The following is a 23715-nucleotide window of genomic DNA, read 5'->3' as shown; positions in this document are numbered from 1 at the left end:
GTGACCATTCCGACTAAATTCAACACAAAGTATACCGTAGCGCACTATACTCTGCTAATCTTTCTACATATCTCTTATATGTTAATCATGACCCAGTGACCGAATTTTGCGCGATCACTGTGTCAGTATGCTCAAACTGGAGCGGAATTTCTTTGCATCACGTTCGTTTATTTACTATTTCAGATGAAGGAAACAGGTACATCGCGTCACCGAAGCAACTCATGCTCTTTGGAGCCGAGCCACTCCTTGCCCCCCCCCCCTCCCCCCAATGAAACGAATGGCAGCTTCCCAACAAGACTGCGTGGTTTAATGCTCCATTACATTAAGTTACTAGCATTACACATATAGCGTTTTCATGCCAACTTGTTTAACACGTGGTGAATTCTCATCTGCGACACTTAAATTTTTGTGCTGTTTTAGAAATCAGCACTTCATTAAAATTTTCCTTTGGAATACATTATACTGAATCAAGTTCTCTTTTTCCAGAACAAGCAGTGCTGCAGCCTTGGGCATGAACATGGTTGTATTTCCACTTTTTGTTCCTATTAACACGCGTTATACTGGTGCAAAATCATGGTTTTGCCACATTTGAAAAACAAAATCGAAATACCATATAAAAGCGGCACTGCTAATCATAGATATCGAAAATTATCTCCCTGAAATCATGTGCCCCATTTTGTATTTCCCTTCTCCCCCACTTCCGACTGCTTGTTGCCGGATTCACTGACACATAAGGTCATTGCCCGGTCCGCATCAGCCAATCACAGCTAAAAAGAGGGTGAGGGAAAGGCGAACCACGGGAAAACAAGCTAGCTCGCACGGCCATTCTGTGTTTGAGCGCCGCTCAAGTAAGACGTCCTCTCGTGAACAGAGCCTCGTGAGTAGAGCCTTCCTTTTCGCTATGGAAATTAATATTATCTCTCTTCTTTCCGCAGCTGTCAGGAAGATCGCGGAGATCGACTCCAGCCGTCACGGCGAGGGGTTGCTCCGACGACTACTGCTGAAGAGGCTGGTGCGCCAGTGGGCATGGCTGCAAGACGCATCGAGTGATGACGACAGCAGCTCGGGAGACGGCGACAGCAGCTCGGGAGACAGCGAGAGCAGCTCGGGAGACAGCGAGAGCAGCTCGGGAGACAGCGAGAGCAGCTCGGGAGACAGCGAGAGCAGCTCGGGAGACAGCGAGAGCAGCTCGGGAGACAGCGAGAGCAGCTCGGGAGACAGCGACAGCAGCTCGGGAGACAGCGACAGCAGCTCTGAAGACAGCGACAGCAGCTCTGAAGACAGCGACAGCAGCTCTGAAGACAGCGACAGCAGCTCTGAAGACCGCGACAGCAGCTCGGACGACAGCGACCTCTCCGAGGGCGCATCGAGGCCTGCCAAGCGAAGAAGGGTGTAAGCCTCGTCTGACTGTGCCAGCAAACAGAAGCGATGACCTGCTGTTCCGGAACCCACCTAGCGTGCTACGTCTGACTCTCGAAAGAGGTGAGCCCGCCATGCATGAATATAGTAACGAGTTTAGACTATCAGGACCATGTCGGTTAAGAGCATACCGGGTCGGCAATGCGCCTGCACAAAATGCTGCGCTGCAATGGTAAGGTGTGCGTTTTCACTCTGGGCATGCGCACTGACGCCCCTCTATTCCAATGCCCTCCTAACCAACAGGACTCTTTCGCCTCGGTCATGGACAAATTAAAAAATTACGTGAATAACTAAATGATCGAACTATTTTTTCCCGTGGCTTCAGTCTCCCGGATATACAGGTCTATAGCCTCTCGGCAAAAAACAAGGATGAATTCTCGGAGTAATGTTCAACAATGAGTTCCAATACGATTTAATGAAAATTGTAAAAGCCCTTAGAAGTTTAAGAGGTTACTCGCAGTCAATTCTCGACCTGCTGATTATAATAGGAAAAATATTGGCAAACAGTCCTTGTAAATTAGTAACCAGAGTATCTGACCATCAGGCTGTTTCGATTGTCCTGATAGATGCTGATAACCCTAAATCAAGAAAGTGAGTACTCATTGATGAATGGAATATCGCCGCGTCCCCTGTGAAACTGGTCGGTAGCCGTTGCTTGCCACCATGTTTGACCTCTATTTTTCTCTTTACAACTTCACTGTTGTTATCTGTCACTTGCTTCATAATTTCAGATGCTCTTTTTTATTTTATTTTCACTCTTCTAACCTGATGTCATCTTTGTAGATATTTTTCTACCTATCTTGCAATCATATTTTGCTAACTACCGCCGATTATTCATTAACGCGACCACTGGGGACTCTGACTCCTAATAATAATTGGTTCACGGGAAAGGAAGGCGCAGTATCTGTCACACTTGTTCTGTGGACACCTGACCGTACCGTAAGGGAAGGCAGGAGGGTGAGAGTGGAAAGAGAAATGAGTGATGTAGTTTAGGGCTCCGGAGTATTTGGCTTTCAGTGATTCGAACGATATCAAGTTCATATTACCCTCTGCCGCCTAGTTTCTGGTTCTACCGTCGGACCCTAGAGCTAATCGTCAAGAGCGTTATGATTTATCTCTAATCTCCACTAAAAACGAATTCCCAAATGTAAGCCCTCGCATCATAATTCCTTTTCTAACATTCCTCAGTACCTCATAGCTGTTGCATTCCTGCAATTCGTTATACTTCAGTAACCTGGCATCTTTTCAACCTTTTGCGACAATATACCATTTTTGTTTCCCATGTAGTTCCTCCACATACCCATACACCAAAATATATTGATTCTGCCACTCTGGCTTTTCTTGGCTTTGAATTGTAAGCGCTCATCGTTCGAGCAATTGCACACCATCAGACCCCATTTATTTGCGCTAAACGTGCAGCCTATAGTGTCTTCTTTATCTCCACAAGAGTTATTAAACGTTTATTGGTTTTCCTGGCTGTCTGCTATCAGTAAATTATCCTGGGCATAAATTAAACTAGGAATCAGCTGCTCCAGAGAGACGTCAGCCTAATCTATGACAGATTAAAGGCTAGGTTACTCCCTTGTAGTTCCTTTTCATACTCACCCGTGAACAGTCATGACAGTCATAAACCATAGTGGTCACAGAGGCCAAACGTGTCTTTATCCTTTGCATACTCGATAGCTTCCGTACTCTTATCCATTCTCATGCATTCTCTAATTTATTATCCCTATATATTTCCAATAGAAAACCTGCTACCTCATCAACTAAACCTTCCTCTTTTAGTAATTTTCATAGGAGCTACCCAATCTATACAACAGCGTATATATAACATATAGCCTACATATAACAGATGTTATCGTAATCGGCCTGAAGGATTTTATGTGGATTGTATCTCATTTTCCGTTATAAATCAATTTTATTTTACTCTTTGGCGAGTTTTGTGGGATTGGCTAATTCATTAGGACGGTTTTCCGAACCTTAAATCATTTCCTTGTTTCCTGCATAAAGTTTCTTAATCGGCGTGGTTGGGATTTCGTCCATTCTTGAGGATGTGCATTTAAATTGCTTTGCTTTCGCCTTTTCCCAGTTCTGATTGGTAAGTTCTACGCTACGTTTTATTTTGCAGCCCTTTGTTGCTTCTGCACATCAAGAAATTACCCTTTCATCACTTCTAATTGACTCAGCTATAATTGATGTACTGAAGTTCAAAGTGTCCTCTCCCTCTAAAGATTTGTCCACGGAATCTTGATTTCATTACTGATTTTGTTCCTTTTACGGGGCCAATTTCCCTGTATCAAGCATTTTCTTGGTCCACCTTTAATTGCATCTCGGGTTACAGCTATCCAACAATCGCTGGGCTGATTTGTTTGGCTTTGGACGAGGGCCTGCAAAGGCAATTTCCTCTCCCGATATGATTCCCATTTTTGGTGTATTTTTTTCTGAGATAGCTGCGCCCTTTTCGCCTCTTGCTGTTCCCTTGAAGCTTCCCATCACTGTTCAAAATCTTCTCTAATTTCCTTATTCTACAGGCTTCGTGGCTTCCTCTTTTCATATCAGCGGTTCGCTAATTTTAATTGATTATTTTTTTTCACTTATGAGCATTTCTACCTGATTATAATTCCACTTTGCCACGGTGCGTTTTTCTATTTTTGCCTGTATACCTACGCGCTGCTGTTATCTCTATCGGTGGCTCGTTCAGTTGGGCGTTTTCTTTCAGTCTTGCATTTCTCTTTTGAACACGGAGCCCAACTACGTGCAGACTAATATGCTGATCGTCACCTCACATACTGTACTCTCTGTCATCGTATATGTTCGCGCTTGCTAATTATTCCCTGCTAAATTAGGCCTTAATGAGGAATTGTCTACCTATTCCGGAATTCCCGCGTGATTTGGTACTCTCATTTAGTTCCTCTGTTTACAATAAATAGGTGGCGCCGCTCACTAAATCGATTATTAACTTCTCGTTACAATCAGTCCATTCATCCATATCGTTGATGTGGCCGTTGAAGTCACTTAACATTATAATATCGCATCGCCTCCTATATCGTTCCTAAGGCGCTTAAAGAGATCCTTATTTTTCTGCCTGCATTTCTCGCCTGTCTCCAAATAAACCACCCCTAGCCAGGTCTCCCTACTAGCAATTGTACCCGGTACGCGGATATATGCTTTTCGGAATTATTTTATTTCTTGCATTTTTTCTTTTCTGTTTTCCAGACGTAGCTATCAAATATTGTTAGATCTTTTAGGTCACTGAGATGTCATGCACGCCGCGGACATGTCCATTTCTTCGCCCCTTTAACTGCAGTTAAATCTGTAACCACTCTCACAATCTTTCTACTGATTCTAGCATTAAATTTACTTTTTTAGGTTTTTCTCGTGTCTTTGTGTTTGCCGTTCTGTTAGGTTCAGCCTTCGTAATCACCCTTCCTCTGCTTCGCCGCCAACTACTCCTGTGCCAGGACCGCCAGCGGATCCTCTAAAATTGGAACTGGCCGGCCCGCCATGCGCCAGGCGATTTCTGCTTCCACCCTTTCATTGAAATTGATGCCATTTCGTTTACCCTTAGCCTGATCGTTGCTCGTCCCTGTATAAATCAGCAACTTCGAAGCCTTTCTCAAGGCTTAATTTCCTTGTCTCTTGAATGTCCCTCACCACATCCTCTTCAACCTTCCTGTTTTCTCCTAGCACTTCCGGTACTGTACAACAACAATTTTACCTGCTTTTCTATTGTCCTGGCGTCATCCACACCCTGAGATAACCAAAAGAGCGATTTTATATGAATTACAACGCAAGATAATGAAGGACAATTAAGAATATCACTCCGACAGCCAAAGTGTTTTTCACGGCTCCTCAGAAACTTTGGCACCAAATATCTCCCGGCTCCGCGATCATGTGATATTTCTGAGCATAGCGGTGCTCAAGGAAATGATGAACTAAAAACTGGGGATGCTTGCAACCAGGTTTTAAATCCGTTTTTGCGCAACAGAATGACGAAATTCCTAGTGCACTTCCAAACAAAGAATATACTGCGGAAATACCACTCCATGCTAACGTGTAATGAACGCCCGAAGAAAATATTCCCTGAGGCACCAAGGGTAACAGAGATATTTATTACATTCTATACTCGGCAACAACCATCCGACACAACCACATCCTTGCTCTAGACCAAGATGCAAGACGTGCAGTCATATATAAAGAGAGAACACTGTTAAAAGTATTGCGAGTGGTTTCACTCTTCACAAAAAAAATTTGGCTCTAATTACACATGTTCAAACGTTGTCCGCCTTCTAGAATGCTCCTTCTGTCTTAAACAGTACATAGCTATCGGGCAGAGCCAGGCAGAAATCTATCGAAAGCAGTTTCCCAGCATTTCAAACAGAAAGACCATAACTTCGAAGAAATTAAATTCTGTATTCTCCAGTCAAGCTTTAAATCTACAAGGGGCAGAACATATATACAGGAATATCTAATTCATAATTTAGTATATTGGAACCAGCAGGAATAAATATCTCTAAAAGAAAGTTAGATTTCGTTAAATATATTCCATCTGCAGGGTACTAGTAAGGAACACAATCCCAAATAGTGTTTATCGTTCAGTTTATTCACAGCCGTGTACACTCTATCCACCCTCCGCTATATCATAAACTGCATGTGTTTCACCAAACACGTTTCCTGCTTATCAGTTCCTACTTTAGTTGGCCCTTAAAACTTTGTTTTTGGTATATCAGGTGTGGTTCACTGCCCTGTTATTATTCTGTTTCTTTGTCCTTTGCGGAAAGCTTCTGAAGATTGTTCCCCTTGCAGATATATTCCTTATCAAGATCCTTCGGAATGTCTGTCCCTTTTCAAGAATGGTATGTCTGCACAGAACCTGCTTTGTGTGCTGACTACTAATCCACCGCGCATTGTAGTTGCTCGTGATGCTGCCGATATTAATTCTTTTTCAGGCTGAGATATACGTATTGAAGAAACATTTCATTTTTATCTTGATTTAATTTTTTTCAATCCTTGATCTATTTTCTTCTCACCCAGCCTTCCCTCCCCAGCTCTTCTTCTTCGGAAGCCAAGCGTATTCAAACCGCTGCCAGTTATGATCGCTCTGGGCAGACGGAGACAATGTATTTCTAGAGTGAAATGCAGCACAGGTTGCTAACTGCTTGCCACTAGTTAATTTCAATAGGGCAGTACCGAAAGACTTGGGAACCGCTAAGATTAAACTCATTCACAAAACTACGAAACAATGCTGTTCTAAACTACAGCCGAATATGCTAACATCGAAAACTCGGAAACTGTTTGAATATATCATTCTAGTCACATACCTGAATTCTCCGGCGAAAATTATTTTTTTACACTATAGAAACAATTTTTCAAGAAATGCGTTTACATGCACTCAACGTGTTCATATGGTTCATGACTTCTTAAGTAAATAAATAAATAAAGGAAAACTTTCGAATGTAATATTAATGAATGTTTTGACAGGATGTGTTAATGTTTATCTGAAGAAGCTGATTTACAAATTAGACGCAATACTGAAAATGGAAAAATGGTCAAATCGATTTCAGCGTACGTCACAGATAGGAAACAGTATGTAATATTTAACGAACAATGTTCTGATAGTTGGATGTAGATTCTGGCGTACGCCTGGAGTGGGTCCTCTTCCTGTTTGTAAATGACAGAGTGCATGATGTGCCTGATTAATGATTAATTCTTTCTTTTGAACAGACGCAAGCGTGTGGCCTTATTACTTGCAGCATGAGACATTCTTTGTTAATGTTCGTTGTCGCGAGCCGTTTTTTTTTTTTTTCACTTTCTTTTCGCTCAAGATGCGCCGAGATGTATCGCAAATGATCCCAGCCGCACGCGTCTGCGCCTACAATGTTTTCGGTTGCGCTGGTCATATATTGCGCCTTTATCTAGATGTTTCTGTGACGACTCTAACTTGAGCTCTGACCAGACACCGAGCATTCGCCGCAGAGCGCAAGGCTATTAACACCGCCGATTGCTTATACGTCTTCTGCGAGCGCAAGTCAGCCCAGTAAATGGTTAATCTTTTCATTTGTCGACCACAAAATTGACACCACTATGTGACATTTGGCGGAGGGGCTCAAGCCGGTTAAGAGGACGATGCCCCTGTAGACAAATGCCAGCCGATGACGCAAATCGTTTTGTGTTCATGCAGTCTTCTGAGCCCCTCACCTTCCTTGGCCAGTCCGATGAATATACGGAAGAATGGCTTGATCTCTTCGACTGCGTGGGAAGATTCACCGTATTGGACTACGCTACAAAGCGGAGGAAAATCTATTCTCCACTTTAAGGGTCTTCACGAGTGCTGTAGGAAAATCAAGAACCTTTTCCGAAGGACTGGGACACATATACGGCATTGTTTTTGAAGTCCTTTACAAGTGATGTCCGAAAGAAAAGAGTAAAAATGCTATTCCAAAGCAATATCCAGCTTTGAGTCCGTCCTTAAATATGTTGAAGATATGGCGCGCCTATTTCTTTACGCAAACCGTGAATTTATTGTGGAAAGGAAATTAATCTTTAATATCTCTCTGCCACTGGCTATTTTTCTATCGGTTCCAGTATACGTGCTGCCGTTAGCGCTATTCGGTGCTCCTTGCAATGTGCGTTTTGTTTCCGTATTTCTTGCATTTCTCTATTGAACAGGAAGCCCAACTGCGTGTAGACTAATATGTTTATCATCACTTCGCACAGTGTACTCCGTGTTTTCGTCTATATTTTTAGCTTCCTATAAACTCCCTGCTACATTAGGTCGTAATCTGTGATTGTCTGCTTCTTCCGGAATTTTCGCGTGATTTGTCCGTCACATTTAGTTTCTCTGCTTGGAATAAATAGGTTACGCCGTTCAAATAAATCTATCATTACCTTCCCGGTAAAATTACTGTATTCATCTTTAAAGAGATCCTTATTTTCCAGCATGCATGTCTCGCCTGTCTCTAAAATGTCCATAGCCAAGTCCCCCTGCCGGCAAATGTTCACGATGCCGACATTTATTCTTTGCAGAATAATTTTATTTCTTTCATTGTTTCTCTTATTGTATCTACAAAGCTGCACCTTTTCCTTCTTCGTTGTTTTTTTGCGGCCTTCGCAGTCATAGCTATCAACAAATGGTAGCTCTTCTAGTTCCCTGAGGCGTGTTTCTCACGGAGCGTACATGCTTATTTCTTAGTCCATTAACTACTGTTATATTTCTAACCACTCTCTGTGTATTTCTACTTTAACCCTCTTCCTGCCCATTGCATGTTTATGTAACTGATCTTGGTGTTAAATTTTTTTTTTTTTAGGTTTCTCTCGGGACCTCGTCTTTGCCGTTCTGTTAGGTCCAGCCTTCGTTGTTACCCTTTCACTGCTTCGCCGCCAACTAATCCTGCGCCAGGACCGCTCGCGGACCCTCTGGAAAGGAACTGGCTGGCCCGCCAGGCACCAGCCACTTTTTGCTTCCACGCTTTCATTAAAAATGATGCCATCTCGTTAACCCTTAGGCAAAGCGCGATCCACGCACGTCCCTGTTTACGTCCGGAACTTGGAAGCCTTTCTCAAGGCTTAATTTTCTTATCTCTTGACTGACCCTCACCACACCCTGTTAAACCTTCCTGTTCTGTCGTAGCACTTCGGCTACTGTGGAAACAACAATTTGCACCTGCTTTGCTATCACCCTGGCGTCATCCACTCCCCGAGATAAAGTTTCTGGGACTTGCGCGGCGTCCCCGCTTAGGATACCATTCAGTCCCGATGCTATCACACTAGATTTTTCCCTGCGAGATTCTTCGTTGTTCAGTATCGCGTTTATTGTTCTCCATGGGAAAACTCACTGATACTCACTTATCGCCTTTTACGCGTTCGAATATGGATTGACTGCACCTGCTCATGTTAGAATCCCCTGCTATAAGCACCGGGCCACGCTTTCGTTCCGTGCAAAATCCTGTCTCCTGATTCTGGCTTTCTGTGGAACCATCTCTGGAAAAATCATTGATGCTTTCTTCCACCTATTTTCTTGACTTCAGAAATCTACTCAAGCACAGATATACTGCCACAAAACCAATTTCGAGGCATTGGTTCATTCGCTCTCGCCCTATCATTTGGTCGGCTGACTGTCCAGGTTGGCTCAACTGGCAGAGGAACTACACTGGAGAAACAGTGGTTCTGGGTTTGATCCCCGCTCAACGAAGAATTCTTCTTTAACTCCGAAGTTTCTGAGCAACGAATAGCTTTCCTTTGTAGCCGTTTCGCTGTGCATGTGTGGGTGTCAGACTGTAATTATTCCCTTAATACAAATCTTCTCCATGTTGCGGGATTTGCCTAAACATTCGATCAGAACGATACAACTACAATAGGTTTCATAACTTCGCCCGTACCGATGGAATTTCCATCACTGACGTTCTTTTATTTACTTCCGACGCCTTTTCGGACACTACTGCCAATATAAAGGACCTTTGGAACATGTTTAGCTATTGTTAATGAGTACATTGAGGGCGTTGTGTTGCGTACAGAAAAGAAAAAAAAGGAAATTCCTCTAGACTTTCGGGACACGTGGATTATAAAAGAAATTGAAAAACGAGAAGAAAAAGAAATTGAAAAACGAGAAGAAAAAGAGGAAAAATAACTCTTATTCACGTCATTTGAAGAACGAAATCGCGGCTTAGGAAGCTGAATTACAAAGTGCGATAATCAAGGACAAAGGACACTATTACTCAGAAAGCTTGCCTAAATATTTTTGACGGCTCCTGAGAAACTTTGGCGGCAAATGTTTCCTACTCTGTTATCATGTGATATTTTCAAACTTAATGGTGCTCAAGTTATTAATGAAAAAAAAAGTGCGCATGCTCTCAAACAGCACTTTAAATCTGTTTTCAAATCTGTTCTCACTTCCCCTTCGTCTCATATTGCCGACGTCATTATTAATGAACAAGGTGTACTGAACATTCATTTAAAACTCGATGTGAAGAAGTCCTGTTGGCCAGATAATATTCCTTAATGAACAAGGTGTACTGAACATTCATTTAAAACTCGATGTGAAGAAGTCCTGTTGGCCAGATAATATTCCTTACGTATTTCTAAGTAGACCGATATGGAAGTGACGGCTGCACGGTATGAAAGAGGACTGAACAAGGGTAGAGGGTAGAAGCCTCTGTTCGACTTCGTCGCAGAGCGAGCATCACTGGCAGGGGTTTAAATACGCTTTTGCTTCCGAAAGAGAAGAGCTGGGGAGGGGGAGGGTGGGTGAGAAGGAAGTAGGTTAAGGAGTAAAAAAAAATAAAAAAAATGTTTCTTCAGTATGTTTTTCTGAGTCTGGAATCAGCGATCATGTGGCCTAAAAAAGAAATAAAAGCGGCAGCACCAGGAAAAGCTACAATGCGGCGTGGATTATTAGAGAGCACATAAACCAGGTTCAGTGCAGACGCACCTTTCGTGAAAACTGACAGACATTCCAGAGGGTACTGACGAGGAATACATCTGCAGGGGAACAATTCTCAGAAGCTTTGAGCAAACGGGGGAAGGACAAAGACAAGCATAGTAGCAGGACAGTGCCCCGCCAGGCACGCCAAAAAGAAAAAAACAAGGTTCAAGGCCAAATAAAGTAGGAAGTGGTAAGAAGGAAACATGTTTGGAGAAGCACGTGCAGGTTATGTTATTGCGGTGGGGGGATAGAGTGTACACGTGCTGTGAATAAACTGTATGATTAACGCTATATGGGATTGTTTTCCCGACTAGTATGCTGCAGAGGGAACATATTTAAGGGAGTCTAACGTTCCTTTAGATATTAAAGCTTGACAGGAGAATATAAAATTTAATTATTTGAACTTATGTTCTTTCTGATCGAAATGGTGGGAAACATCTTTCGGGTGGCTTTTTCCTTAGTCTGCGCAATGGCCATTAAGCCATTTTTTCATTGATTGCCCTGTCTCTCCGATGTACTGTTTATGACAGAGGGAGCATTCTAGCAGGTAGACGACGTTTGAAGATGCGCAATAAAGGCTGCAATCAGTGTTGGGCTTTGATCATTTCGTGAGCACATCGTTGCGGTTTAAAGTGCTTGTTTTTTAGCCTTATTAAGATAGTTACAGGCATAGTTCCTTTGAATTAGTATTGGTTTAAATTAATGTCGATCGTTTTGATGGTCACTATCATTACTCATAATCTTCAAAGCCATTTTGCCTGTCCTGTAAATATTGCTTGCTTACAATGCCTCGAATGATGGCTGGTAAAATCTAGGCATTGTTACTTATCCGTTAGCTTTCTGTATAAAGAAATTTCTAGTTTTCCACTGACACCATGGTGTCGAGAATGTCGACTTTGAATTGCAACGATTGACAAGTGAATATAATGCTAGTGTAATGATTATTGAGACGCGAGATGAACGAATGGTGTGATTGCGATCCATGCTGCCATATCATGAAAATATCGTCAAATATAGTGAAAGTATAGAAGAGTTTGTAAATTGGATTTTAGAAATCCCATGAATATATTCGCGTTAGCCAGTGCAACTGGAGTACCCATGCAGGAGTGACGGCGCGTGCACTAAGCTATGGACGTCGATTATTGACATTTTCTGGACACTGCTCACCGTGCCATACCGGCGTCGAGTAGCTAAACTCTACACATGCCCATATTTAGTATCGCGGTACAGAACCCTGGCAATATATGGACAGCGACCGACGACTCCCTTGGGACGGGACCGGCGAAAGGGCGAAACCCGCGAGGGAGATAATTGCAGCCGGTGGCCGCGGAGATGGTCCTCCCGTACGGCGGGGAAAATCAGGCGCAACAGTAGCGCGGATAGCTTAAAGGAGGAGACGAGAGTGAAGAGCAATCGCCGACTGCGGACGAGACGGTCAAACTGAAGACCAGCAGGGCAGAAGACTGGGGCTGCGCCACGACCTGAGAGCCCGGGGCCAAGCCGCCGTTCAAGTTCGGCCCCTGTCATCCTGCCTCCATGCCTGACAGCACATCCCACCACCAGCTGGAAAATAACGAAGTAGCGGCAGGCCTCTGCATTCCATCACCTAGCCGTGACGAACACCCAGCCCTTCTTCGGATTCCGTGCAGCACCACACGGACGCAGCCCAGCGACGGCGATCCGCAGCATTGGTCATTCCAGCCCTTCTTCGGAGCCCGTGCCGTACCACGCCGACGCAGCCAAGTGGCGGCGAGCCGCGAGAGAAACTGGGTCAGTTCTTTTAAATTAATATGCTAATAGCTATATCCCTAGCTTGTACCTCTACCCCCTCATGCCCAGTGGGGACCCGGGACCACATTGATAACTCAAGTAATCGCACTGGTTCCAAATATCTACAGATAATAGTAATTAAATACACCAATGCCCTTCCACGCAAACAACCTTCTGCGGAAATACCACGCCAAGCTAACGTGTAAAGAACGCTTGAAGAAAGTATTACCAGACGCACAAAGGGTAACATGCAAACGTGATACGAACCTCGGAGTTAAGCTAGTACATTCTAAACTCGACAACAAGCTTCAAACACAACCACATCTTTGCTCTCGACCAAGATGTATGACGTGCAATCATATACAAAAAAACACCACGGTTAAAAGTACTGCAAGCGATTTCTCTTCATAAAAAAATCAGGCTTTAACTGCACCCTACTGCACTCCCGAGTTGCTTTAAAACTGAAACTAAAGAAGGAATCTAATGCTATCAGTGAATATGCACACATAGATATCCCAGTGTACCTCTCAAATTGGATGAAAAAAGTTAATAACTTTCTTTTTCACTTCTGTACGAGACTTCTTTGTTTTGCTGCCACCATTCCATAGAGTGCTCTTTTTTTCGTGGTGAAAACAAAAATCAACGCAATGGATGTAATTACATACAAGCAATTCAGTGAGGGCAAAAAATCAAATTTTGCAAGTTATGCATGTCATGTCTGTAGCCCTTTAAAATAGCAAAATAAATATTTATTTTACTTATATGAAAGCTTCAAAAGAAGTTAGAGTATTCAAAAATACGCATAATTTGCTACGGGCTAAGATGAAAAAAGCCCATTTAAAGCTTAATAAACGAATTGAGGAATAATTTCCGGTAACCATCCCAGTTCCCGTCATGCCTGCCTTTGCGGTTACTTCTGTGAGCAAAGCTTGCGCTTTATACAGCTGCTCACTGGGTTGCATAAAAAAATTTATCGAATGGAAAATGGGCTCTAAACTGCACTACTATTCTTTCTGTCGTTTACATTGGCCTTGTCCTTATATTGTCCTTTGCGACCGGAACAGCAACCCCCCCCCCCCCCCCCCCCCCCCCCCCACTCACTCTAAGGGTGTCCGGGAGTGTGAGAACCATTAAGGACGAATAGTTATTAATGCTCTAATTATTAACGGGTGACAGATTAGCATTGTGCTAATGTTTCTTTGCTTAACCATGCACGAAAATGCCCCGAAATTCAAATGCCATTTTGCGTTCCATTTCGCAGCCATCTGCTATTAATGTTGGATGCTAGTTTGCGATAGGAATTTTAACTGGCGGCATATGTACCGTCTTTGCCAAAAGTAACCAGGCTGCTGCGAAGGCTGGCGGAGCAAGTGCTCGGCCGTGTGGCGGCGTTGCGCTCGCTGTGGCTTATCGGTGCACGTCAGCTCCGAGGGTACAACAGCTGACGTAACTTCGCACCCTCACTCTCGCTCGTTGGATGATAAAAACTAGGCGCGTATGATGTGCAGGCTGCGGTTTCACGTGTGCGAAGCTTGGTTATGCCCAGCGAGGGCGCTCAGTATAGCGACGGGGCTATTCGCTCTTCTTGGCAACTGCCCTGAAGCAGATGTCGCGTTTCTCGCTATATAATTATACGTGCTTGTGTTCTGCAATCCGCTACTGAAACACACCAGTAGAATTGCGCTTTCCTGCGTGTTTGATGCGTCTGTACATAAAGAATGATAACGCACCTTGAAATTTCAACATGCTTTCTCCGAGGTGCCTTGCGTACTGCAATTTTACGGACCATAACTCCGGTACAAAGTTATGGGAAAGCTTGTGAACCCTTCCAAGCCACCTTATCTCTCTTTAAGGCTTGCAAAATTGTGCTAGTCCCTTAGGGAGGCTGTGTATAAATAAGATCAATGTTTCATTCTAACAAATTCTTGCATTTGCCTGTAGGTAAGTTTTGGTATAGGTAACAAACGATAATGAAAGCTTCCTCACGCTTAGCCATTATATGCACATGACTGCTTTCTCGTTCGCGGAACCCTTATTTAGGAGCAGCATTGTCTGGCAAATCTAGCACATATTCGTCCTAGAAACGGACAACAGCTCACCGTGTCTACTATCACCTGCTTTTCTGTTTTCCGCTGTTGCCGAGAAGAGATAATAGCCCCGTCGCTATACTGAGCGCCCTCGCTGGACACAGCCAGGCTTTGCACGCGTGAAACCGCAACCCACACATCATACGCGCCTAGTTTTTATCATCCAACGGGCGAGAGTGAGGGTGCGAAGTTACGTCAGCTGTTGTACCCTCGGAGCTGACGAGCACCGATAAGCTACAGCGAGCGCAACGCCGCCACACGGCCGCGCGCTTGCTCCGGCAGCCTTCGCAGCAGCCTGGTTGCTTTTGGCAAAGACGGTACCTCTAATTCCATGCCGGTTAGTTATACAAGTGAAAAACGTTTAACACTTCCATCATCCACCGAGATGTGATAGCGATAATGCACCTTCCCTTTATCAGAGACCTTCAATTTCCATTTCTTGAAGGCACACTTTGCCAGTATCATTGGTAAACCGACAAGCAAGATCATGACAAACAGTGCTTCCGCACATATTAAACTGTTTAAGTGGAGTGCTACCATGGGTTATTTTAGATTCCTACGAAAAGTATAAAGTTTGTCTGGCATTCAGACTAATAAACATACCCGATGCAATGACGCATGGAAACAAATGGACGTCTGGTCCTTTTTCATTGCTCTTAGCAGTCAGGTGCACCTGAAATGCCGTAAAAAATGGAATTATTAGCAATTTACGGTAGACAATTGGAAGTAGCAGGGAAGTCGTGCATTCCTATCTGGAGATTGCATGGCAGGTATCGTGCACAACACCACTTTTCAGCTGACATTAAGGCTCACCAGTATTAGAAGGACTTTATATATGCTTATCAGGCTAACTTCAATCCTCAGCAGCAGCCCGTCCTGCTCTTCCATAGACCATGCTATGATTAAGAGCGACATGAATAGGATGCTGAGTGAATTCCATGGCGCGAAGCGGAAGCTTGTCACTTGCTTTAGGGTAACGAACTTTATCCTAGTATCACCAGTCGTTTCATCTCATGCCAATCGCGAAAAGCAATCCACCATGGGTTGGTGCACAGCTGAAAGAACAGTCGAGGCCGAAGCCACATAGGCCACACCTTGGTGCCCACAATGCTAGCGGGGTATATGAAGCCAAAGCTGCTTTCCACAGAAATGCGGCAACGGTACCACGAATAGCCTGAAAATGGAATTGGGATATTAACAATGGCACTTACCTACTCATGTATTAGACGGGGAACCTTTCTTCATTTGCCCGCGGCCACGACACTCTTGGCAGCTGCAATACTCCGAAACTGTCCGGAACAACGGGCGCCAGCGCTGCCCTCCCGCCAAATCGCGAGCGCGATAATTTATTTATTACATTTTTTGTGGGAGGGGAGGGGGGGGGGGGGGGGGGCTCGAGCGAGTCATGTTGCACTGCCGCGACGAGATGCGCATGCTCGTTCTTCAAGTGGACAGGTGCGAACTGGCGGCGGCGGCGCTCTCTCACCTTCCAACCCTTTATTTTTTTTCCTTCCTTCCCCCACAGAGTATCTCGCGCGACGGACACATACAGGAAAGCGACAGTTTTCTTGGATTCGACTACAATCCTAATGACGTATTTTTTATATTGTGCCGCGCGTAGAAAACACAGTACTTCCTACAGTGATCGTGGCTTGCGTCGACAACGCAGACACCGAAACCACCGCAGGCGTTGTCTACGAAAACGCCCAGGTGCTCTTGGAACCAGGGCTCGGCATCGCAAGAATTATCACCCATTTACGGCATGGACAAGCTCAAGTGCAGGTCACCAACTTCACCGACGAATACTGGCAATTAACAACGATTGCTTTCCTCGTTGACATAGAACACAACCGAGACGTCTTCGCCATCACGATAATAATAAGAGGCAACGCGAACAGACAGGGATCAAGACTAGACAAATAGGACTGACATTGAACTGCCAACAGTTTAGACTACGTGACATCAAGAACCAATAAGAGATGTTTATTAAAATTATGACACAGGCCGTTATCTATCAATTGCCGAAAAAGCACATTATTCTTTATCTAAGTAACTATCTAAGTAAATTTGCAAGCTTCGTACAGACAACCGTACCCAGTGCCGAAGAACAGCAACAAGCAAAGAACGAAAAAAGAAAAAGACACCTAAAAGGAAACAAGAAAAAAAAAACTGCAGCACGAACAGAAACAGGACATTCGACGCAATAGCAGACTCAAAATTAAACGATGAAAACATTACCAAAAAAAATTCGGAGCAAACGCCGAGTGCAACCTGAGGCCACCGGATCAGTGCACACGAGGTGGATCTAATCAAAGAAACTAAAAAAAAAAACAACCATGATAAGGAAAAAGTGGTACCGTAGCTTGGAAGCAAAAGCAGAGTCACATTAAAACCATTCTTTAACCAAAAAAAAAAACGAAAATAACCTTAGCGTGAAATCAGTGTCAAAACTTCGAAGCGAAAGCAAAGGCAGTTTTTATTACAATACTGAAAAGACAGCCCATAACGCAAAATCAGTGTGAATACATCACAGTAACAGCAAAAGCAGACATATAAAACGGGTCTAAAAACCCTCGATATTTGTCTATCAGTAAAACTGAGGAGGTGCTGACACATGGGTATCTGGCTTCTGCAATCAGCGGTGCCTCGATAATGACCCTCTCGACTTCGGCCTGATCCCATGTTCTGATTGCCGTAAGTGCAAAGATTGACTCGCACTTATTCACTTCGCACGTTTTCCAGTGTTCATCCAGATGGCCGCCGGCTTTGTTACGGGCGAACCATCGGTGTTCGAGCAAGCTTTCATTGAGGCACCTGCCAGTTTTTCCGACGTACACATGACCACAGGTTAGCAGAATTTCGTTTATCGTACATGGGGCACATTCAGTGAAAGGCTCGATGTTATTAACATAACAAAAGTCGTTTCTTGATTTTATCTACAAGGTACATACACTAGCAAGAAAGCAAGGGGCTGGAAAGTTCACATCACTGCGCTTAGCTACCTGCTTTAGGTTGTGGAACAGCTTATGGATGTTACATGATTACAGGGAGAGGCCGCCTATTGGATTGCTTTTGCTTGTAGCCAACTTTCTCTTTGGCCTTGTGAAGCAGGGCCTTCGAGACGGTACGCACAAGCTCTGCAGGATAGCACGCTCTATGAATTCATCGAGCTTGTGTTCCCACACTGTTCAGCATGTTGTGCGAGAACGTTTATTTAGCGTAGCTTATATAGTCGACACAATGCCCTGCTTGATCAGTATTGTGGTGTAAAAGGGAAGCAAGCCATTCTTAGAACGAGGATGTTACATCCATCACGGATGATCAGATTCAAAGCAGATTAAAAGACTAATAAACTGCACAAAATGCCTGTCGGCGGTTCCCACGTGAAGTTAAGTACTCCGGGTTGGTATTTGAAGAGAGCAGTGACCTTATATACAACTCTGCCTAACTTAGAATTAAGGAACGAGGTTTTTTCGAACCTTTTTAAATGTCCCTACTCTTGCTTTGTATGGTTTTACACTGCTTTTGCGTTATTGGTTGTCTTTTTAAAACGGTTTTAAATGTGGACTTCGCTTTCACTTCGATGTTTTGAAACTGCTGTAGCGCTAATGGTCGTAATGTTTTTTTTAATGCGAAAGCATTACTTCGCTATGTCCACAGATTTCTGTCCGCAGACCACGTCTGCAGACCACGTCAGCAAAATCGTGTCCGCGGCAGTTCTGAGTGACAAAGAAGTGGTACAGGTTAAGGAGTGGTGTCAATCGGTAGATGGTGACGTAATGTTGTATCCAGGAAAATAATTAGGACTATAAGCTATTTAGGTAATTAATTACAGGCAAACAATGTAAAAGTTGTCCGCAGCAGTTGTGAGTAATTGAGATGAGGTAGAGGTGAATGAGTGTTGTCAATCGATAGAGGGTGACGTAATGTTGTGTCCGAAAAACTAGTTAGGCCAATCAGTTCATTAGATAAAATTAAAGGAGAAAATATAAAAGTGAAGGCCAAAATGGTCTTATCAGCCAATGGCTTGGCGCCACATTTGAATTCATCAAATACTAAACTATTTAATTAAATCAGTCAATTAAGGTAATGTCAAGGATGTGACATCACGCAACTTGAAGTCGAGCCAGAAAATAGCATGGAAGGAATTTCCGCGCAATTTGAAAGTACCAAAAACTAAACTAGTTATTTAAGGCTGTCAGTTAAGGTGACGTCAAGGACGTGGCACCTCAGGAGATCTGTGTGAAGATCAATGCCCGCAATATTATGGCCTTTATTGCCACTTCCTTAATAAGAGATTTGTTTTATCTGAACTATATGAATAATTAACAAAATGGAAAAATGGCGCAAGGTAGAAGGAAATGATCTTTTTTTGCGGAGTGGAAGCTCTTCTATGCAACCGAAGAAACAATGATCCCTACTTTTGGCACAAAAGTTAGCATTGGTCTGCCAGCTAACGTATCGCAACCATGTAGGTCGTAATGAGCCACCCTAACCGCGACAAATACAGCGTAAAGAGTGCAGTGTTGTAGAAGTCTGCTTCTAATCGAGTAATTCCATGCTTGCGGTACCTCAGCGCTCTGTCCATTTCAGCTTCTTTTTCAAATTAAAGCTTCACTACGCCAGGTAGTTAGAGCCCTCAAGTATGCAGTTTTCGCTTTCAATTGACTTTGGTATTTACTACCTTTTTCCTTATAAACCAATTTACATTGTATTTGAGCACGAAAGCGTGTTCACTTTCTTCATTACAGATCCGCGCCGGCATCCACTTGGCTGTCGCCACTGGCCCCTTCACCACTGTATACGTCGGCAATGCCGGCTACGGCCTGGGCTTGGCTGCCGCACCACCTATGGCCGTGGTCGCCCACGCTGCTCCCAGGATAACGCCGCATCAGCCGTCGCCACTTGCTGCCCAAGTTGTGGCCACCGTGGCCCACGCCGCTTTAGTCACAACTTAGGCCACAGCTCCAGCTGTTGCCACCACTACGCCCCACGCCCCAGCTGGGGTCACCATTGCTCACGCCGCGCCAGGCCTTGAGTACTACCACGCTATATGGCTGTGGTGTTGGTTCTCTCGGCTACGGTGCTGGCACTAACTAGGGCTATAGTTACTTCCTTGACTGTTACGGTCTGAACTACGACTTCGGCCCGGTACTCCTTTCCATTATGGAGGCCTTCCCGCAAGAAGTGTGAGTATGCACTTGAGTTGCTGATTTTTTAGATTATTTCTACATCCAGCAGTTTATAATTTGCAAGCCGCACTAAAATATTCTGAAATCTTGGCATATTCGTACGCATTCATGGTGGTCATAACAACGCATCGAAAGCGGGATCTTTCGTGCAGTGCTGCTGACGCACCATGACAGTATTTTCCTAGCTTTTCCAATTAGTAATGAAGGCTTGCATACGTTCATTGCATTTGATGAGGCAGGCAAGTTTATAAAATAAGTGCTAAACTAGCTTATTTAGGTTGCATGTTCGAACTCTTTAACGCGAAAGCCTTTGCAGCCTCATCGTTGTTGTCAGTAAAAGTGTCACGCTTTTGCGGCGGCTTTGTTTGGTCGAGACGAGATAATCTCATGGAGGTCTCGACCAGTGACAGATCACCACCACAGTATGCGAGAATGCCAATCAATAATTATTACTATTTAATGTCTAGTTAATTATTAATTACTCATTAGTGGTAGGTGCGCAATGAATTTTTAATCAATTCTTAATTACTGAACACTGATTACTAATTACAACTTGTCGATTGCTGATTAATTCCTTATTTTAAAAAAGTTGCGCAACAAGCTAAATATTTACTCATTATAACTAATAAATAAATGATTACTTAGTACGAATGACTAATTAATTGATAATGCATATTTATTTATTGTATAAATTATTATTATATTTATTACTGATTAGGTAATTACGAATTGATGAAAAATCAATTATTAATTAAACATTAGTGACCGTTACGTAATCACTTAATTAGTTATTAATTAACACCGACTTACACGTCATATGGCAAGCAATAAGAAGTTACTTATGAATGACTAATTAAAACTAAATAAATGACTACTGATTATGACAAATTATTACTAATTAGTAACAATTGCGTAATTAAATAAATAATAAATAATAATTATTGCCGCCTTAAACGACCATATGGCTGTCAGTACCCACTTACTAATTTTTGACTAAGTAATCAATGTATAAATAAATAATTACTAATCATTGAGTAATAATAATAATATCTAATCGGTGAGAATTGCGTAATTAACTAAATAAATACTCATTATTGCTGCGCATCCGGTAAAATCTAGTAGCAGAATGCAGCACTCAAGCTTTCGCCATTTATCACTTTAGTCGCCAAAATATCCTCGAATTTTTATTGCATATTTGAGAACTCACCATGACAAATCGGGTCAGCATTGAAGTGCATCTTTTGTATTAACTCCATTTCATCGCCGAAGGAATGTTTAAGCAAGATTACCTCTCAAATTATTCCTTTCTAACGACTGAATAATAAGCCGTGCATTCTTGTTTTTTACAGGACTGACGCCTGGTATCCTAGTCAGAGATAAATGTATTAATGTTTTTCAGTGACCGAATGTGTCTTTCTGCCCTATATTTAGGCATCTTCATGCTGCCTCTGCATTGTGTCTCAGGCCTTACGCGTCCCTTCTCTAGGCTCTCAACGGACAAGCTGAGGAGATATTGTTGCTGTAGATAGCATTATCAGCCTACTTCCTTAAAGGGAGAGCATGTATTTCTACCACATTTTAGGCTTTTCTATCCGTAATTCCATGCCAAAATTCACTATATGAAGAACAAATTTGACATGTATTTAAGATGTGTTTCGGCCAAACATTTATGCATATATCTGTGGAACCTTTGAAGCTCCTAAAAGAATATTCTTAAAGAAAACAATGCATCCATGGGTTTAAGTTCAAAGTTTGCGGAAGGTAGGATCATTAAACCTTTAGGGGCCCAAGGTGGCCCCGAAATGATGCGGGATTCGATCCCACATCCTTAGGCGCAGTAGTCGAGCGCCCTAACCACTGCACCACAATGGTGTGGCTGTATCTGCCTTCGTCGATGTGGTGCCTTGCTTTTTAGCCGGAATAAATACCTCTAAAGGAAAGTTAGAATCCCTTGAACATATTCCCTCTGCACCATAACTATTCGGAAAAACAGTCCCATATAGCGTTATTTTAGTTTATTCACAGCACGTGTACACTCTATCCCCCCTCTGCAATAGCAGAAGCTGCACGTGTTTCTCCAAACATGTTTCCTTCTTATCACTTCCTACTTTAGTGGGCTCTTGATTTTTTTTTTTTTTTTTTTTGGCGTGAGAGGTATGGTTTGCTGTACTGTTATTATTCCGCTTGGTTTTCCTTCTGCCTCCCTTTGCGGAAAGTTTTTGAGAAATGTTCCCCCGCAGATGTATTCCTTATGAGGACCTTTAGGAATGCCTGTCTCTTTTCAAGAAACGTGTTTATGCACAAAATCTGCTTTAGGTGCTGACTGGTCATCCAACCCCGCATTTAATTTCTCCTGCTAGCATCACTTTTATTGTTTTTTCCGACCACAGTATCACCGGTTCCAGGCTGAGAAATACCTAGGAAACAGTTTTTATTTTATTTAACGCTCTCTGACCTACATTCTTCTCGCCCGCCCTCCCCTCTCTAGCTTTTCTTATTCAGAAGAAACAGCGTCCTTCAACCCCTGCCAATGATGTTCGCTCTGCTCAGACAGCGCCTCCTCTAGGCCCAGACGAAGACCAGAATACTTGTCAAAACTTTGTTTCAAACTGCGAACTTAGGCTTCCCCCTTCAACCCTTGTTCAGTGCTCTTTCATTTCTTATGGATTGCATTTTATGCACCTTACGCAATTCGCCATATATATTATTGATGCTACAAAGATAGAGCCCGATTCAAACAAAAGCTATGCATCTAGAAATGCTGCCGCATCAGCAATTTCCTTGCACAATAGAACTGCGGACGTTGCATGCGTAAACCTCGGGCCATGAACAAGTAGAACTCTCGACAAAGCATGGGTAACCCACATGGCAGCGAGTACCACCAACATGGCCAGACTGCAGTCGTGGGTTGGCGATACGTGTGTACGTACTGGCCCATGCATAAACCCATCGCGGAAGTAGGCTGGAAAGTCGGCCATACTCGTCGGCAGGAGGTTTATTGGCCGCTCTAAGGTCTTGTTAATCCCCGGGCAGGGAGGGGACTATAAGCTTGTCGCCTGGGAAGAGACGAGCGTTGAGTTGCAACTCAGTATTATTTCGAACAAATCGTACATTTTATAACATCTACATCACCATCAAACGACATCCACCAGACCATGCCATTGAAGCAATCTCTAATGACAAGCGAATCAAAAAGGAGATTAAATCTTTAACATATCCAATTCTTTCCCTTTTATCAAAAGATGGCGTGCTCATAGAGCGCTCGCACAGTGTCGCTGTCACAGCTCCCTTGACAATTTCGCCGACCATCTGCTCTTTGTGTTTACCAACTGCTTTGCATTTGTTGTGCTCAGGTGAAAAGTTTTAGCGGGCAGTCTCTAAAGCGAATTTCTAGAATTCTAGATGGTGTCTCGAAATGCCTTTTGTGTTCTAAAAGAATCATTTATGCACCTGTGGGTCTGTCCTATGTATTCGTACCCACACTTCACTGCGATCTATAATCCTAATTAATTTTCTGCACCATTTTTAGCCGTTGAAAATGTAGCCAGAAAACTCATTCCTGCATTTGACGTATAGCATACGCAGGCTCAGTACAGATCCACCCCATTCTGGAATAAAGGCACTAAACCTCGGATGTGGGCGAGCACAGAATCGCGACTACCGGAAGTGCACACCGGTGAATTTGAAGGTGGAGCGTCGGTTTGAATGCAAACCTTTTTTATGTGTGCCTTCCGTGTACAGGTCGAAAGGACAGGAGAGCAAGGCCATTTGTAATTGCCGATGTCTCAGCTTTTGCGCAAGCAAGGTCAAAACTTTTGTCGAGAAT

At 43.4% G+C, this 23715-nt stretch overlaps 1 long non-coding RNA gene across 1 annotated transcript; it reads right to left on the bottom strand.

The window, feature by feature from the left end:
- Nucleotides 1-270: 270 nt before the first annotated feature.
- Nucleotides 271-16022, bottom strand: LOC146196358 (uncharacterized). Its single transcript, XR_014706107.1, has 3 exons — nucleotides 15909-16022; nucleotides 15301-15370; nucleotides 271-1373 (listed from the first exon to the last, which is right to left on the bottom strand). It is a non-coding gene; the product is annotated as an uncharacterized LOC146196358 (long non-coding RNA).
- Nucleotides 16023-23715: the final 7693 nt, after the last annotated feature.

Source organism: Amblyomma maculatum, chromosome 3, assembly GCF_055883805.1.
Source record: "Amblyomma maculatum isolate TAMU_Amacu chromosome 3, ASM5588380v1, whole genome shotgun sequence".
Lineage (NCBI taxonomy): Eukaryota > Metazoa > Arthropoda > Arachnida > Ixodida > Ixodidae > Amblyomma > Amblyomma maculatum.
Note: the sequence above shows the minus strand (reverse complement) of the source record. Positions and strands in the feature narration are given on the sequence as shown.